The following is a 19,679-nucleotide window of genomic DNA, read 5'->3' as shown; positions in this document are numbered from 1 at the left end:
AACCGCCTGAACCTCAGTTTCCTGATCTGGAAAACGGGATTGACGATGGCCCCACCTGTTGCAGAGTGGCCTCGACAGTCAAATTGGATCCCTCGAGCAAGCTCCTTCTAAACTTACAGAGCTCAGAGCCGTGTAGGTGCAGGCAGTGTCTGCTGCTGCTTCTGGGGCTCCATGCAGCACTGCCCTTCCTCAACCCCTTACTTCGTCAAAGCAGAGATGGGAGGAGGAAAGAGCAGGCATTTTAGAGGAACTGGAAGGTTAACTCGTTTCACATGTGGTTCTTTAAATCTCTCTTCTGCATTTCCCTCATGACGTCTCTAAACAAATCCTCCAGTCCTATCACATTCATCTCAGCAACAGAACTGGCGAGTTCTAGGGTACCTAAGTCCTAGATAACCTGTCTTCCCCCCGCGCCCAGAAAGCGGAGCCCGCCCCCAGGAAGCAGCGCCCATGCTGTCTTCCTGAAGGCTGTCTGCAGGGAGATTACCGGCTATCTTCTCCAAATGAGGGGGAGACAGTCTTATCAGAGAGGGAAGCCTGAAAAGGTTTCTAGGGCCCCTCCAGGACTGGAAAGGGACAGAGACCTGCCGTCCCAGGCACAGAGGTTTTGCCTCCCTGAAACCCCTATGCGGAGGTGGCAGGGCCTCGGGGAGAAATGACCGTCATGGTAAAGCTTTGCCAAGAGATGGCAGATGACCAGAGGACCAGGCACCCTGAGGGCCCTACCTGAGTGCTCACAGGAAGTGGGAGGAAAGGGCATCGCCAGAAGGAAGGTCTGAGACTGAATTTCCCACCCCCTGGCAGGCCGGCTATCATAGCGCCTCAAATGTACTTTAAAGTAATAAAAGAAGTGTGACATTCCTTATGCCTGATCACGTGGGAACCATTCACATGCCTGTTGCTCTTTCTGGGACATTCTGGCAGATGACTGCTTTCTTTGGATGCTCCAGCGTTTGGGGAAAACAGTTCGAAAGATCAGCGAAGGCTCTTTCTGCAGTCGCCGCCCGCCCCCAGTGAGAACTGAGCCCCGGAAATACCAACCCAGCAAGCATTTCCTTCAGAACCTGGAACTCCAGCCACGAGTGGCCTACCTCACCCTCACTCACAAGTACCTCTCGGCAAGTCTTCAGCGGGAAAGAGTGTTTCTTCTTTCTCCCCAAAGTCACAGGATAAACACATCGAGAAACAAACACACATCACGATGATGAGCAAACACTGGCTGTGGTTCCCAGGTGAGCGGAAGCGGAGCTGCTCCACCAGCTGAACTCACTGCTTTGGAAGTAGCAGTGTCACTGCCCTTGCTTTACCCGGAGGCAATGGAGGCCCCAGAGGTGCGAACTAATCACGAACGACCTCAAGCTATTCAGGGGTCCTCAAACTACGGCCCGCGGGCCACATCCGGCCCGCCGAGGACATGTATCCGGCCCGCCGGGTGCCGCTGCCTGCCCTGCTTAGCAGCCGACTCGTCCCGGGCCCGCAGTGCGCATAGGAATTTGTTCAGAGTTTTTTTTTTTTAAACTATAGTCCGGCCCTCCAACAGTCTGAGGGACAGTGAACTGGCCCCCTGTTTAAAAAGTTTGAGGACCCCTGAAAGTGGTGGAGCTCAAATTAGAACCCAACTCCACTTTCTATTCTAATCCCAACGATCTGCCGTTCTTTAGCAAGAAAGTGCGTGGGTGCATGTGTGCGTGTGCTTGTGCATGTGTGCAGTGCATATGTGTGCTTGTACATGTGTGTTTGCATGTGTTTGTGCATGTGCATTTGTGTGTGTGCATGTGTGTGTCTGTGCTGTGCTTGTGTGTGTGTGTATGTGTGTGCGAGGGCTCAGCTGCTGAATGTAGACTAGAGCGCAGATTTCTGAATGTAACCATTGCCGCATTTGTTTAACTCTGGAGGGAGGAATTGAAGGAATTGTGAGTTGCAGTAGGCGTCTGTTGAGCTTCAGCTGAAATGTGCCCATTGCTGCTTTAATGTGATAATCAGGGGTGGGGGCCCTGGTGACAGACTGTGATGTATTGGCTGTTGTTCTGCACTTTGATGTTCCTTGGAATCTGTCAAAACTCCAGCACACCCAAAAGTGCCGTGGCGTCATCTGTCCCGCGCGCTGGCTGCAGAGGCAGATGGCAGGGCCGTGGCTGCCGTGTGCGCTAAGGTCAGCACCAGGTCAGAGAGTGGCAGACCTTTCCTAAGGACAGCCGCAGGCAGCCCGTCCCAGGTACTGTCCCCACACCCAGGGGACGCCTGTCTCGGAGATAAACGTCTTTGCTGTCTCTGACTGAAGGAGGCCTACAGATCCCCTCCCCCACCCCCACCCCCCATGTTGGCTTCTCTGGGAAGGAATCATCTTCCACACCCTCAGTCCTGGGGACGGAGCTGCAGGAGGAGAAGGCCATGGCGTGCAGGGGGTACACAGGCAGAGCTCGCTGCCTCCACAGCTCCCCCGCTCGACCTGGGGACCAGCCTGTGTGTGCCCTGTGGCCGCTGTGATCACGGCAAAGGTGCAGCAGGCAGGAGGGCGTGCTGATGCTCAGGCTCCCGAGGCCAGATGAGTCACCCAGGGTCTCGCCAGCTGGACAGGGCTGCCTGTCTCCCCAGGCTCGTCTGGGCAGCGTGCAGAGCTGGACTGCTGGCACCCAGCCCTGGGCATCTGGAGAGCCTTCTAGAGAGAGCTGGTCTCCGCAGGGTCGCCCTGTCCAGGAGGCAAGGAATGCCAAAGCTTGTTTGTCCCCACGCCTCCTGATGGGGAAGAAAAGACTGGTTTGCCTGGGATTCCCATAGTGCTGTTCGGCTCCTTCGTGTTGGCCTCTTGAGAGGACCTGGTCTATGACACAGGGTCTCAGCGGGTCCTGCTGCTCTGATATGAGGATCGTTGTTCTAATCCTCCCAGCACCAGGCGACACCACCTCTGTGGAGAAGCCAACTCCCCGGAGAATCAAGAAAAAGCCGTGTAACGGTTCATTTTATGTTTAGCTCTCCAAACCTGGCTTTCCAGGTCTGTAACGTGAGATCTGTGCTGTCCTCCACCAGGGCACTGTTTTGAATGCCAAATGAGATTATGTACATGAAACAGTTAAGGACAGCGCCTGCCTCGTAGTAGGTGCTCAATACATGTTCACTTGTTCCCATCTCCCTTGCCCTCTCCCTCCCCTGTATCGATGGCCACGTCCTCCGATGCGCACGTGAAAATGAACATCACTTTGTAACAGCGGAAGCTTAGGAAAGGTGATGTGACGTTACCAACTGTGACAAAGCCAGGGACTCGGCTTGTAGCCGGGAGCTGCCTAGCCTCCTGTCCTCCAAGCTGGGGGGCAGAAAACTGAGCGGAGCCCCTGTGGGTGGTGTCTAGCTGGGGATGGTGCCAGTCGTGACAACTGGTACCCTCCCCAGCTGTAGAGGCAAAGATATAAAATAGGAGGCTTGGACAGCCCAGACATGTGTCTGCAGGGGGGAGGCCCTGGTCCCAAAGAAGCCATCAATCTCCTTTCCGTTTCAGATGGGAGAGCTTCCTTGCCAACTGCAGAGGCCCAGAAAGGGCCACTTCTCGCTGCAAACCAACAATTTCTGACAGGGAAGTGGCCCACGGGGTCACTTGGGATTAACTACAGGGAAACAATTCCAGAAAGGGCCACAGACATGGAGACAGTTTGGCTCCTTGTGCTGAGAAAGTGACGTCAGCCATGCAGATAAATTCCAAAGAATCTATCACCCGTCTCACAATGTTTTACTAGCTCGTAAAATGTTCCTGCGCTCTTGCCATACTGACAACTTCTGGGGGCGGTCCAGGGCATCCTGGAAAAGTACAGCAGGAGGGTACCTCTCCAATCCCTCCGCACCCAGGGCCTCCTTTCTTTGAGACTTAGCCTCGTTTCCTTCTGTTCTATCAGTTGTTGTTCACGGAAAGCTTATTCCGGTGCGAAGGTGGAAGGCTGTGCAGGAGAGCCTGAGAAAGGAGCCACGTCTAGGTCCCAATGGGAAAGTAGGCCAGACTCCGATGGGGAGCACAGCACTGCAACCGGGACATTCTCCCCTTCTAAGCGGTTCCCATGATCCCCTAGGCTCCCTGTGTCCTTTCGGGGGCTCTTGGAGAGAAAAGAGGTTTCCATGGGGTGCCGGGAGGGAGATGTAGGGGAACCAACCAAATCCACACAAACATTTGCTCCCAGCCCAGATCACCTCCCGGGAGGGCTTTGACCCTGAAGTTTTGAAAATACTACGTACCATCTTCTCGCTCGTTGCTGACCACAGAGCTGTGAGTTCAGTCTCATTATTGCCAGTTGCCAGGTGAGGAAACAGGAGTTTGGAGAAGGTAGCTTGCCCGGGGTCACACAGCCAATGAGCAGTAAAACCAGACCACCCAGCAGCCCAGCTTTTCTGAATCCAAGTCCACTGCTCTCCGACCCATATTTCAGGCTTCCTACTTTAGATGAGTGAACCAGAGCTTGTGCCATTAGACACCAAAGGAAATGTTTATCACAAGGGACATGACCATGAACTAGGAGATGACTTTTAAAGGGATGTTCACTTGTCAGCTCCCCAAACAATTCCCACAAGACGCAAATGGCTGAGGGGTTCTAGGGTGGGGTTTGCCTAAGGAGCCCGCTCTGGGCCAGGAGAAGTCCTAAAAGCCTTTCTCTGCCCAGAGAACCCCTTAGGGCTAATGTCTTTCCAATCGGGGAGTCATGTGTTCACTCCTGAGACCTGGACCCCGGAGCCTCAAAGGGAAGCCCCGTGATGTTTCGCGCCTCTTGAAATCCTGGGACCTGGTCCCAGAGGGTACAAACCTGGACCTCACCTTCTCCCAGGATCATGCAAGAGACACGGCCTCCTGCTCTTTGCCATGTCTGCATCACAGGGCGCGGCCTCTCGGGTGAAGTGGGGACAAGGCAAGGTCCCCAGGTGTCACCTCCAGCCCAGATGTGGACCTTGGGAGCTCAGTCCAGAGTGAAATGGCTCACCCTGGCCAACACAGTCATTAGCAGGGACGTCACACTCCAGCTGAAAAGGTGGAAAACCAGTAGGCAAGGAACCCATTTTGTCATCCAAGGACAATAAAGTTTATATGCTCCCAGATGTGGGTCCTCCCACTTCATCAAAGCCGAGGCCCAGTCCAGTGAAAGGAGCTTTTCTCCAGCAAAATGGGGAGGGAGCTTCCTCGGGGCTAAATTTAGACTCACCCCCGGGGGAGGGGCTCCCGTGCGTTGGGGCTGCCGACGGAACAAGCCAGTGGTTCAGTGTCCCCCCTGGCCACCGCCAGCTCCAGAGCCCAGCCAGCGTGAACCCGAAGGGCTCCCAGCCCAGGAGTTGGGCTGTGCTGTGCCTGGGGCTGGGCTCTGCCTCTGGCTCCATCATGGCCGGGAGGGTATGCGGCTCTGGGCACTCTGCCGTGTGTGAGGTCTGTCCACTCCCTCTGCCAAGAGGCAGCCACTCAACAACACCCACTACTCCACACACCGGGCTCAGAGCCTCTGAGCATCTATGGTGCTAGAAGGCCCTGGAGCAGATCTGAAAGCACTGGAAATCCGACATGGAGAGCGCAATGCTTGGCAAGATGACCAAACTCACATAGAGGGTGGTATGGTTCCAAAGAAGGAGAAAGTTGCCCGCTGTCTCAGAAGGCTTCCTGGGAGAGTCTGTCTCCTTGGGCTGGGCCTCCTCCTCCACCTACGGCTTGAGGAGTCCTCTCCCTCAGGCAGTGCTTTTGTTCAAGGTCCCAAAAGCACTCTGTGGAAGAATACTGACAGGCATGCCCTGTCCTGGGGAAAGTTAGTGTGGTTCCTACCAGAGAAACTCACACGAGTTCTATTCATTCCTCTCCTTGGCCAAGTAACGGGGAAGATGGAAGAAGCTACATTTCCCCAGGGGCGCCCTTTGTTCAAGATCTGGCTTCCCATCCTTAGCTCTCAGGAAGTGTGTGCTAGCACACCCCACACAGTCACCGATTCACTACCATCGAATCTAATCACAGCTTAGACCAGGCGGGGCCGGGAGACTTGGACGGGAGTGATAACAATACAAGTTGACTGCATCTCTCATCCAGCCTTCCTGTAGATATGGACCACGGTTTGCTTAAGGGGTGAAATGAGTTGCAAAACTCGCCTCCTGTAATGCGTTCCACGCTCAAAGGCACAGCTCCAATACCAGCTCCTTAAGAGCCTCTGCAGACAGAGCTAACCACCCACTCCACTGTGTTCTCACGGCCCTGCACCCCGAGTTCACACAGCACTTACCCCTCTGTGGAGTCATTCATGGTTCACATTGGTCTGCCCCAGAGACTGAGAACTTTTTTCATTTGACTTTCTACTTCCTAGCATATAGTAGGCCTTCCACTGACCCTAGATGAATGAATGAGTGAATGAATGAGTGAATGATACTAAGATGCACAAACCATTTTGTTTAAACATCTTGATGGCTTTCTTAATAAAAGGGGCTGGTATGATGCAAAGGTTAACAGAGTTTCATAAAATAGGCGACATATCCCAGAATTACCCGGCCACCTCTCTGCACCTGGTAAAGGGACAAGCACAGTCCTCAGACTGAGCAAGCATTGTTAATGCTCAATTATCCCCAACTGGTTCTCATTAACTTGAAAGAACTGGGCTGGGCTACCTTGTCTCCTCTCTCTCTCTCTCTCTCTCTCTCTCTCTCTCTCTCTCTCTCTCTCTCTCTCTCTCTTTCTCTCTCTCTCTCTCCCCCGCTCTTCTTATCAGGAGGTGGTAGCACTGGTTACCCTAGTGAGCTTTCCTGGCAGCAGTTAAAGCAAGGTATCCAAGGCCCAGCTGCACTTACTATCTACAGGGAAGCCCCCCCAGGGACTTCCCAGCCTGTCTGTCCTTGTACTGATTGACACCGTAGGAGGGAGTTCCCAGACCCCACAAGATAGACTCAGGATATCAGTTTATTGGAGAAGGGGGTCCTGTGGTTACAGAGATAGTTCAGGCCACAGAGCAGATAGGTGGGAGTATTCCCTTTTAAGGGAATTAAGAAGTGGGAGAATTCTCAGATAACCTGGTCAAGCAAAAGCAATTACCCTATCTCATAATACCCACGCCAAGGATATAAATAGTCAAAAGAGAAGTATGTCTGTGTCATCATTCCTGAGCCACAGTTTGCTCTGCATTTTACCCAGCCAACCAGGAAGGAAGGAAGAGTGCAAATCTTTTTTTTTTTTTTTTTTAAGAAAATTTTTATGGCAGCCAGACATTTCTAAAAGAGGCCTGGGCCACAAGGCAATGTACCAAACAAGAGTATTTGGAGATTGCTGAAGGAAAGGATTAGTAGGGTGAACACGGTGGACACGCGTGTTTCCTTTGACAATAAATACATATTAACGATTGTAAGTTACCATATTGTACTTGAACTTGATATTTAGACAGTGGACTTAGCTGGGAGGAACTGTTGCCCTCTACTGGATGGAATGTCACAAGAACACATGACAGTTGCCTGGATGCTTTCATCCTTTCCAGGGTGCAGATGGGCAGGATGGTGATGATGAGCATGATGATGGAGGAGGAGGAGGGAAAGGAGAAAAAAGGAGGAGACGATGACTGCGAGAATGGAGAGGCTCCCCTAGATTTAAATAGCACTTCCGTGTTTTACAAAGTGCATTCACGCCAATTATTTCACTTGAGCTTCATGATAATCCTGTGAAGATCATGGACAGTGTTGCAAGTGAGAAGATTTGGGTAGAGAAGGTCAACCATTTGTCTACAGAGTCCAGGCCAGCAAGTGGCAGAGCTGAGATTCCGAATCAGGCTTTCTTTTTCTTTTTTAAAAAAATATTTATTAACTAAATCGATTGGGTTGACATTGGTCAACATGAACATGGGGGTTTCTAAGTTACAAGATCGGTATATTGCACCGTGTGCCCATCCCAAAGTCAAATCTTCTCCTGTAACCATAGGACCCCCTTCTTCCCCACCCCTCCACTCCCACCAGCCCCGGAATGGTTTTCCTTCACTCTCCTTTTTGGTGGGCTTTACGTATATTTACTTAAATCCGGTCTTGGATTTTTTTAAAAGTCTCTTTTATGCATTAAAGACATAATTTATTTATGCTTCCACTAAAGAGCATGGACACATCTGCTCTATGCATGGCCCTCAACCTATAAACTGGAGGATAGCAAACAAAGCAAAGTCCAGCTTTCACAGAAGGGGTAGCCAACAAACAAGGGAACAAATCAGTAAGGGTCATGAGGTCAGAGCCATAGTGGCAGGGGGCAGGCAATGAAACAAGGCCCCAACGTGAGAATGTGCATAGCAGACACGTTTTGGCAGCTAAAGTCTTCAGAAAGGCAATCTCTACAGGCAGAGGACTGGCCTTGGTCTCCCCAAACAGAACTATGAAAATCAGCGTCAGGTATCAGAAGGGTGGCCTGGGAATGTCATTCACCCAGCACCCCATTAAGAAGCTCCTGAAGTATCCAGTAGGAAAGAACTTCCCTAGAAATGTGCATCCTTTCCTATTAGCAAAGATAGTGAGCTCATTTCTAAAGTAGCGGTGTGCATTTATTCAACCATTGCATGGCGTGAGCAGCTTTATAACATCCCAAACTTGGGAGCCACCCATGTCCTCCAACAGGTGAATCGTAATACAAGCTGTGGTGCTTCCATTCAAGAAAAAATACTCAGCAATGAAGAGGAACACCTGATCAACACGTGATCTACTTACATAGCTCTCCTGAGCATGATGCTGACCTCTTCAACACTGCTCCTCATGGCTCACAGGGCCCAGAGCTGGGGCAGCAGTCAGAGATCCAAGGGCCCTCACTCCCAGCAGTTGGGGCTCTGGGGCGGGCATTGGTGGGAGTCGATGGAGGCTGTGCAGGCTCATGTGGCAGTTGCTCTCAGAGCTGGGGCCACAGCAGAAGGAGCCTGGAGAAGGTCTCGTCCGGGGCATTTTGTTGGCAGGTCATTTTAAATAATATATATGTGTGTGTTTTTATTGCTTTTGAGAGAAAGAGAGGAGGGGAGAGGGAGATAAAGGGAAACATCCATGTGAGAGAGAAACATCAATTGGCCGCCTCCCGCATGCACTCTGACTGAGGACGAGACAACAACCTGGTATGTGCCTTGACCCAGAGTCAAACCGGCAACCTTTCAGCGCACAGGACAAGACTCAACCAACTGAGCCACACCAGCCAAGGCTGTTGGCAGAACATCTTGGTGAGAATTCAGGCAACTCGGAGAGATATTCCTTTAAAGGGAGGGATTGGGTTAGGTGGCTCGTAGGACCATTCCAACCCTAATATTCTGCATTTCCATGAGTCACCTAAGCTAATCTGGTCCCTGTGACTCAGCACTCGCTTGTGCTCTTTGCTCTCAGCTTCCTGGCAGCCAAAGTGGAATCACCTCGCTTTTGTGCCACGTATTTGACACTCATCATCGACAGTTTGCATTATTGACTATAGTTTTATTGGAGTATCTTGTCCCACAACTAAATAATAAGCTCCCCCTGATATCATAACTATTATTTGTAAGTCTTTCACATAGCAGGTATAATTGTAGAATTTATTTGAACATAACTAAAAAAAATTAAAAGGATTCAGTTGAAAATGTTGATAGATTTGACTACTTGGCTATAACCAAAGTTTAAAATTGTATAGAGTGAAAATCACCACAAAGCCTAATGATTAATGGCAAACTGGGCAACATATTTGCAAAATATTTAGAAGATAAAGAGAATAGGCCAGACGAGAATGAGCAATTCGCAAAACAAAACAACAAATGGCCAGTAAGTATATGGAAAGAGAGTCAGTCTCACTACTCACCAGAGACATGAACACTTAAACTCTGAGATGATGGCTTTTGTTTTTGTATTGTTTTTGCCCAGTTGAAAAAATGTAAATGAACCAAAATACACGTTGTCAGTGATGATCGGCAGAAATGGACATTTTCATAATTTGCTGGTGAAACCATAAATGATGGTGGTAGACACGAAGTGGCATTTGACAGTAGGTAACAAAAGACTTTCAAATGTGCCAAATAGTTCATCTGTTAGAGATCTGTCTTTAAAAAGAAAAGTAATAATTTGGGAACAAGGGGGCATGACAAAAATAGTCATTGCAGAATTGCTTGTAAAATTGAAAACAAACTAATTGTTCATTCAGTAAGCTATTACGCTAATTAAAATTAGTGGACTAGAGTCCCCTGGATAAATCTCTAAAATACATTATTGATTCCAAAGGTCAGGTTGGAGAAGGGAAGGGACAGTATGATACCATTGGTATACATTTTAAAAACAGAAAAAAAAGAACAGCACTATTTTGTTTACTATACATATCCATAGAAACGTAGCAAAGGCATAAAAAAGGACAAGAAAAGATCATCAACTTCACACTTGTGTTTAAGGAAGGGGGTTGAGATTGGGGAGGAATACAAATGGAGCTACAACTTTTTCTATATTTTCCTTCAGGTTGGATTCAATAAGAAAATGCACATAAGGCACTTAGCATAGTACCCGACTTAATAAATAGAAACCTCAATTATCTTAACTATTAACGCACACTTTGGCTGTCTAAGTATAATCTAAAAGGGGAGCTTGAATAGAGTAAAACGCAGGGCTCAAGTCTGAGCACGGGTGCAAGGGGGAGTTTATATTGAGACAGCTCCTTGTGCCAGGAATCGTGTTGGGGGTATGATGCCCATTGTCTCATTAAGTCCTCAGAGCATATGACTTCATTGGGCCCATTTCACTGACTGGGAAACAGACTGAACCAGGTTATGCAATTTGGACAAAATCATATATCTGCCAATGGAAGACCCAGGATACGACTTCCTACAAGTCCGATCTTCTTTACGATGGACCCACTGAATCCAGACGGGAAGAAAGAAAGTTTTTACACGGATGCTGCATGCATTTGCAAACCAAGGCAGGGAGACCAGGCCTGGACTGCACTTTCCCCACATCTGAGAATGGCTTTGCCATCGAATTTCCTGCTTTCTTATTCTCAGAAGCTGCCCCAGGGCTGGGGACTGGGTCACTGACCTATTAAACAAACTTTCCTGCTGACAAACCCAAAGGCTGCCAAGATGGGATGAGGAGTGAGAAGGAAGTTGACCAGCAGATCCCAGCACCCACGGCCTGATCAGCAGGATTGCCAGCCAAGCACTCAGTCCTGGAGGGTCAGCCCTTTGCTGAGGCCAAAAAAGAGCACAAATGATGAGGAGATAAGGGCCTTCTGCCCTGAAAAACAAAGCCAGCGGCTTGGACTTCTGGGACAGGGTTAGGGGCAGGCGGGAGGAGATACATGATGTGCAAAACGTTTTTAGTTTCCTTCTTGTGAAAATGGCCAAGAACAGTATTGGGAAAGACCTGGTGTTATTGTCATCACAGATAATACAGTTGTTCAGCTAGAAACCAAATGAGAATGGAGCATTTAGCAAGATTATAAATGAATAAGTCTTATAACACCAAAAAGAATCCTCTTAGGGAAGAGAAAAACAAGACATTATGAAGAGCCCTTGGAAAATCACCCTCAGGCATGAGCAGGTGGCCTAGGAGTAAAACCAAGGGAGTCTTCAGCAGCCCTGTGCCCTAGGTGAGAAGGACCTGAGGGGGGTTGGGGCAGTGATGCTGGGAGGAGGGAGGATAAAGGCCCAAGAAGGAACCCGGTACTTTCACAAGAGCTTAGAGTCCGCAGAAAAATTAACACTGCTAAAAATTTCTCCAGGGAAAGATTATCCTGGGTGATCAAGATGGTCCCTAAGTATAATGGCATGTTTCCTATATAAGAGAGGGTGGAGAGAGATTTAGCCACAGAAGATAAGACAATGTGGCTACAGAGGTACAGACTGGAATGGTGCAGCCACAAGCCAAGGAATGCAGAAGCCTCTAGAAGCAGAAACAGAAAGGAGAAAGTGAGAGCCTCCAGAGGGAGTGCAGCTCTGCTAACACCTGGATTTCTGTCTGGTTTTAGATTTCTGGTCTCCGGAAACATTTTGTATAAACTATTTTCCTTATTAATATGATAAACTGATTTATAGATTTCTTACTATTGAACCAACCTTGCATTCCTAGATATGATACATTATTCTAATGCGCTGTTGAATCACGTTTCCTACTATTTCATTTAAGATTCAGAATAAATATTTATAAGGAAGAATACTCTTTAGCTTTGCTTTCAATCCATTTAGGCTTTTGGTATCAATGTAATGCATTTCGTAAAACAAAATTGGATGTTTTCCTGTTTTTTCTATGCTCTGTGCTTTTCTATGCTATAGAATTATTTTTAATTTAAGGATGTGGTAGAATTGCCCTGTGAAACCACCTGAACCTGGTCCATTTGGGGGGAATTAATCTTTTACAACTTTCTTATGTCTTTGGTGCATATCGATTGGTTTGAATTTTCTTTCTCATATGGGGTCAGTTTTAGAAAATTATATCTTCCTGGAAAATTGTTCATTTCCTCTAAGTGTCAAAATTATTTGCATGAAGTTGAACTAAACAGTCCTTATGATTTCTTCTTATTGCCTGCATTTCTCTTATCTTCCTTTATCATTTCACATTTTTGTAAAAAAAAAAAAAAAAAAGTAGAAAAATTCTTTTAATTAACTTCAGAGTAGAAAGTAAAAGCTTTTCTAACTATGACTTTATGTCCAGAAGCCATAAAAAAGAAATGATAAATTCTGCCACATAAAATTTTTTAAAACCTGCATAGCAAAAAGTATTATAAGCAAAGTCAAAAGTTTGACAACAAATTGCGAAAATATTTTCAACTTATATAATAAGTCAAGGGTTAATATCCTTATATACATATGATATTTTAAAAAATGTTTGTAAATACATAGGGAAAAGACCAACAAGCCAAGAGAAAATTTACCAAAGGATATGATCACACCATCCAGGAAAAACATTACATGTGGCTCGTGAACATGTGAACGAATGCTCCTCACTGAAAAGAAAAATCATTGTTTCAATGTGTATTGGCACCACATAAAAGTTTGGTTACATGTTCTCTGGGGGTGGACAGGTATTCTCATATATTGCAGGTGGAAGTAAAACTTCACACAATATCTAAGGAGGGAAATCTGAGACTCTCCATCAAACAGGGAAAGCTTTGACCCAGACATTCCACCTTCAAAAACCTAAGCTACATTTCCAGACTGACAGCCAAATGCAGCTTCCGACACCATCTCTGCTTCCAGCAAGTCCCACACACTCTCACCGGATGAGGACAGTTTTCATATCTGAGGGTAGGAGCCACAGCATGCTGACAAAACCACACTTGCTGGTAGTGGCCAGAATATTTCTCGCAGCCGGTTCTTTCTCCGGGATCTCGCACCTCTTAGCAGACCCGGCTATCTGGTCTCCCAGCACGGAACCTCTAAGTCTCAGTGAGCTGGGCACTCCCCCCAGGGTGCTCTCAGATGTGACATGAATTCAAGTCACCCGCCCTCTTTGTACTTCAGACCCCTCTATTCATCTCATTACCCAGGAGTGATTACCCCAATTTTTAAAAAATTCTATTTGCCAACCAAAGCCCTTTAATCAAAAGTGCCCTAAGATCAAATGGAAAAGAGACACAAACTTTCTTTACCCAACATGGCCATGATCCTAATCTACCATATCCTGTTTACCTCACTTCCCCCCAGATCAGGGCAGCCTTTCCTCTCCCCTTGCCCGGCCACTGGAAGAGGAGGTAACCAGCTGCCGGGCCTGGCAGGCCTCAAAGGGTTAACCCCGTTCCCTCCGAGCAGAGCAGAGCGTTCTGCTGACCTAGTGTGAGATGGGTTGCACCAAATTCAATTTAGCTGCAGTCAACAGGAAAGTAGGAAGGAAAATAGGATTTAACAAACAAAGCATTAAAAAAAAAAAAAGACATCCACAGCAGGAAATAATTATTTGGGCAATTGTTCACTCTGTGAAGGGTCTGGCGCGTCTCATAAATACCTATCAGGACGCAATGCCGTGCCCGGGTTTCTCCCAGCGCCTTGTCTGGTCTCATTAGTTACAAAAGTGGCTCTAAGGGCAGAAGAAGTTTGCGACTGTGTTGTATTTCAGGGGAAGCAACGCATATGTCATTGGAAGCGGCGTCTGGCATCAGTGTAGTTTGGTGAAACTTCGCGTGGTCAGCCAGAACGGAATCAATACGAAAGGAAGCCCCTCATGCCAACAGAAGTGGTTTGCAAAAATAATTCACTGACCATTCCATCTGCCTTGGATTAAGCAAGTTAAACGGTTCAGTGCAAGTTAACATTTCTAATATATAGATGCACATAAATAAACATTTGCGTTTGCAAACCTCGGCTAACACGCACAGAGCTCCCACTGAGCTCTCATCTACCCAAAGCTGTCCTCCTCGGGACGCTTTCACTTAAACGTGAACGTGTGGTCTGAAAGGGAACGCGACTGTCCCATTAGAGAAGAGGAAACCCCCTTGGGAAAGGAACGTGAAAATAGTATTTTCAGAATAAAAATCCTTCGATCTGTAAGAGGGGTTTTATAGCCAAGCCTCAGGAACGTCAGCCAGAGGTTCCACTGACACAGGGGTGAAGGGGGCCCTGCGGACCCCAGGCCTCGCAAGGGGTGCCAGGAGCCAATCAATAATCTGTTGATATCATAAAGGCATCCATTTGCACATAAAATTCATTGCATGCATTTAAAAATCACATACATTAAAAACATAGGAAGGTGACATGATGTTATAGATACGTAACAAATAAAAGATGTTATCATGTGTTGAATACTGACTAGGCCAGTGGTCGGCAAACTCATCAGTCAACAGAGCCAAATATCAACAGTACAACGATTGACATTTCTTTGGAGAGCCAATTTTTTAAACTTAAACTTCCTCTAACACCCCTTTTTCAAAATAGACTCGCCCAGGCCGTGGTATTTTGTGGAAGAGCCACACTCAAGGGGCCAAAGAGCCGCATGTGGCTCGCGAGCCGCAGTTTGCCGACCACGGGACTAGGCTAAGTCCTTCTCATGTAATCAGATGTGGGAACTGAAGCACAGAATGGTCGAGTGACTTGCCCAAGGTCACTCAGCCAGTAAGTACAGGAAGCCTGGACTGAGATCCTTGCGGTCCGACTCCCGATCATGCTCTGCCCTGCTCCGCCATGTACATGAAACAGGCAGGAGGGGGCCAAACAGAAGCCCAGCGCAAGTCCCGGGAGCAGACACAGCAAGATCACACCCTGGTCCGCAGGCTTTCGCCTCCCAATCCCACCCCCATCCCCACCCACCATGGGGCTGTCACCCTTGTTCTGAAATAAAGGCCTTGCATCCCGCTGGGTTTCCGCTGCCACCCTTGGCTCCCGCTTGGACTGGGTGCCCCTGCCCCTCGTGTGGAGGGGAGGGTGCATGGGATAACTTGGGGCATTCCACTGGGGAAGGAAGCTGGCTGCTTCCCTGAGAGCAAATTCCTGGGCCCGGCTCAAGGATGGCTTTGCAGGCTGCCAGACTCAAGCCACCAGGTCAAGTTTAGGCTTCAGAGCGTCAGCATCCCTGTAGGTCACATGATCCATGGCTCCAGGTTCCCCGGTAAGGAAGGGAGCGGACAGGAGGGCACAGCCGTGGTGATCGTGAGCATCCACCCCGAGCTCGCGCAGTTCTTACCGTGACAAGCATTTCCCCAGCTCACCTCCTCTGAGCTCACATAAAACCTGAGATTAGAGATGAGGACACGAAGGCTCAGAGTGTGTAGGTGGCTTGCCCAAAGTCGCACAGGCAGGAAACGGCGAAGCGCGGACTGGAGCTGGGCTCGGACTTCAAAGCCCTTGCTTTGTCCACGAGGTGACGCTTGGCAGCCCTGCCACCAGCCTCAAAGGCCACTTTGTGTGAATTTGTCAAAGGGGCCCCTGCTCCAGATACTTTGCTACCAACTGCCAGAAAATTGTCATGATCGTTATAAAAGCCTGCGAGACGAATGGCAGCCCCGTGAGGGGTGGTCCTGATGCTGGAGGACGGGGACGCATGGCCCCCGGCACGTTCTCCCTGAGGCCCGTCGGCCCCAACGGAGTGGCCGTCCTTCACGCTGACCCTCCTACATGAGCAGGCGCACGTCCCGGCTTCGGGCAGCGCGGGCTGTGAGCTCATGCAGCTCCCAGCTCCCTTTCAGGCTGAGCAAGACCGTGGCCAGTTTCCAGCATGCAAGGTAACGGGAAATGTTGAGCAAAGTAGGTGAAAAGCCTTGTCTAATATTTCCATTTACCTCCTTTGCCTGTCTGAATAAGTGTCATTAATTCAAACCATTTCGAAACGGCTTGATGATGTGTGAGAGCGGAAGCCCCGAGCACCAGGCCTCCCCACACCACATCCCCGCTGACTCCGTCTCCTGCTTGCAGCGATCGATCGAACCCCAGCAAATGTTCCGTGCGGACGGCAGCTACGCTGACCGCTAATGTGCATGCGTCTGTGTTTGTGTGGCAAGGGGGCCAGGGGTCGGGAGCCGCAGCCCAGCTGCTCTTCCCAGACACATTTCCCTGTCCCACTTCCCTCCCTGCCCCGCTACCCCTCCTTCCCAAAGCCCCCACTTGGGGACCCTTCAGAGGAAGAAGAGACGAGGAGCATGATTTTCTCTCTAGGAAATTCCCTGCAAATCAACCCCTTTGCTTACTTCTTGTTGCTAATGCATTTTGTATGGACAGCCGAGTTCTCGCTATGATACCCGCCAGCCCCGATAATACTGTGAACGCTCTGCAGCCAGGAGAAAAATCCATCCCTTTCCAAAAGCAGAAGTCTGAAAGCTTAGCAACACACAGCTTTAATATTTTGGTTGATAACATGCCATGGACTCAGAGTATTTTCCATTTCCTCTTTGTCCCTTTTCCAGTCATTTCAAAGGCCTTTATTAAATCTATCAAAACCTAAATATGGTAACAGTAGGGTGACTTTGTTTTTCTAAAACATACATTGGAAAAGTATATGGATCCAAACAAGTCTCATCCTCTTGGAAATGGATTCCCGTCCGGGAATTGGATTGATTTCAATGAAGCCTTTGCCTTTCTCCCCTCCCCCTCCACACACACAGAGGCCGCAATCTGTGTGAGAAATTCTTTTGCCGTTATGTTCAGCGCTTAGCACATCATTTTAAATCTCCTTCGCGGCTGCATAGTACGGTTTGTAGGAAAAGTCCACCATGCGAAGGGCCAGGGCTGTCTAATATTTGAGGGTCACAGTGGGATTTCCCCAGAGCAAAAGAAAAAGAAAAAAAGTTGATTTTCATTGCATGGGTTCTGGGTGGGGGGGCTCTCAACCCACAGGTGCTGAGCAGGATGAAGTATCCCGGGCTAAATGGGTTCTGGGGGGGCTCTACCACCCACAGGTGCTGAGCAGGATGAAGCTTCCCGGGCTAAATGGGTTCTGGGGGGGCTCTACCACCCACAGGTGCTGAGCAGGATGAAGCTTCCCGGGCTAAATGGGTTCTGGGGACACCGTGGAAGCGCAGGGAACCTGTTTCCTCCCCAGCAACAGGGAAATCAGCAGTGGAACCGCCCCCCTCACAAGGTTCCCTGAAGATGGTTTCATGAAGACGTTGCTATGGAAGTCACTGCAGTCTAGCCCAAAACCCAAATGCACCAAAGCAGAGCCGCTCCACTTGGAGGGCCGAGGAGGAGGGCAGAGCCCTATCTGTTTCACTTCTGGTCCTCAACTCCTCCCCGTTTCTCAGCGGGCCTGAGGCGCCTCTGAGGTCCCTGCCCGCCCTCCGCACGGAGCCCAGTATTCAGACATCTAAGCCAATTCTGGAAAGGTCTTTGTGAGCTGTAAAGTCAGGGATGAACCTGAGCCTATTTCCCCAGTTTGCTCCATCAGCCACAGGGGCCATCATCTGTAGACGTCTATGGTCACCACTAAAATAATAATCAGTTCAAAACATTCATCTACTGGTTGACCCTGGCCTTGACCTCTAGCCAGTTACTGTCCACAAAAGGGTTCCCCATTCTCTCCGGTAATCACCAGTGTGGCAGGCAGAATTCTACGATGTCCTCCAAGATTCTCACTCAGCCTCGGGCTGCGTTTAAGCCAACACCAACCTAGGCACAGAGGGACTTAGGTTCCTCATCAGCTAACCTTACTGAAAATAGGGAGATTGTCCTGGATTATCCAGGTGAGCCTGATGTAACACATGTGTCCTGAAGAGCAGAAGGGGAAGGTGGAAGAGTGAGTCAGAGAGATGTGGTGGGAGGGGGAGGCAGAGGACAGACAAGCCAGAAGGGGAGACCAGAGGGATGTGAACCATGAGAACGACGCAACCCACCTTTGCTGGCTTTAAAGCCCGAGGAAGGGAGCCGCGAGCCAAGGCCTGCGGGTGGCCCCTGGAAGCTGGGAATGGCCGTGGCTGGCAGCCAGGAAGGAAATGAGAAGCGCAGTCCTACAGCCACATGGAAGTGACACCTGCCAGCAATCTGGAGGAGCCTGGACGCAGATTCTCTCCCAGGGTCTCCGGGAAGGAGCCCTGCCACGCCTTGATGTTGGCCTGCTGAGACCGGCATCCGTCCTACTTCGATAGACCTACTGCTGAGAACGGTGAGATCATCAAAGTGTTGGTATAAATACATTTGAATGGGAAATAAAGAAAACTCAAGCTGCTAAACTGGAGGTAATTTGCTATGGCAGCTCTAGAAACCTAACACAACTGCCCCCAGTGTTTTTCTGAAAACGGCAGCTTTGTGAAGACACTAAACCATTCTAGAACCCTCAGAATGTCCATAAATAACCCCATTTCTTCAGTGACGCTCAGTTCCACTGAGAGGAGCGGGCACCGTGTCCTAATGGGAGAGTCAAGTGCATTCACGAAGGAGAGGGGCCCTCTGCTCACCTTGGCTGGGAGCAGCCTTTAGGAGGACAAGGAAAGGTTTTCTCAGAAATGGGGCGGGGGAGGGAGACAGACTATCTGTTACAGACTTTTCCCTAAGCCTCAAGTATGGATCAGGGGTGTAACCCTTGCAGCGGGCTTCTTTCCCGTGATTAACAAGGTTTGAGCCGCAATGGAATCGACAATTCTGGGCCCGTAGGCTGCATTCGCGGGCTCAGGTGTGAGGCCTTGGGGGCCAGCGGGGCTCAGTGTGATCGCCTTCCCAAACCTTTCCCGTGTGACTGGACCCTGGGGCCTTCACTCTTAACTCGGAGTTGGCCCGTGGAGCTGGCCTTCTCCACCACTTGGAAAGCTTTTCCCACAACCCAGCCCCCCGAGGCTGCCCTTGAGAGGGTTCTCAGTGACTCCAGTTGAAAATCCTAACGGGGTTTTCCCACACTGCAAATGTGCACGGGTCCTCTCCTTGGTGGATTCCCTTGAGGTCACTTTGTGGCTGAAGCCTGTCCCCCGAGTGGCCCTGTGGATGCCATGGTCTCATGAGCTCACAGGCTAATCGCATTCTGAGACTCCCCGGAAAAGTATGCTCAACTTCGATACCCTTCCACTTCAGAATCTGTTCTTTGGCCAATGGCCTAGACCCGTGGTCGGCAAACTGCGGCTCGCGAGCCACATGCGGCTCTTTGGCCCCTTGAGTGTGGCTCTTCCACAAAATACCACGTGCCGGCGCGCATGTACAATGTGATTGAAACTTCGTGGCCCATGCGCAGAAGTCGGTTTTCGGCTCTCAAAAGACATTTCAATCGTTGTACTGTTGATATTTGGCTCTGTTGACTAATGAGTTTGCCGACCACTGGCCTAGACCATTAGTCAACAGAGCCAAATATCAACAGTACAACGATTGAAATTTCTTTTGAGAGCCAAA

The sequence above is a fragment of the Plecotus auritus genome (assembly GCF_963455305.1).
Source record: "Plecotus auritus genome assembly, chromosome: 4".
Lineage (NCBI taxonomy): Eukaryota > Metazoa > Chordata > Mammalia > Chiroptera > Vespertilionidae > Plecotus > Plecotus auritus.
This window is presented reverse-complemented; position numbering follows the sequence as displayed.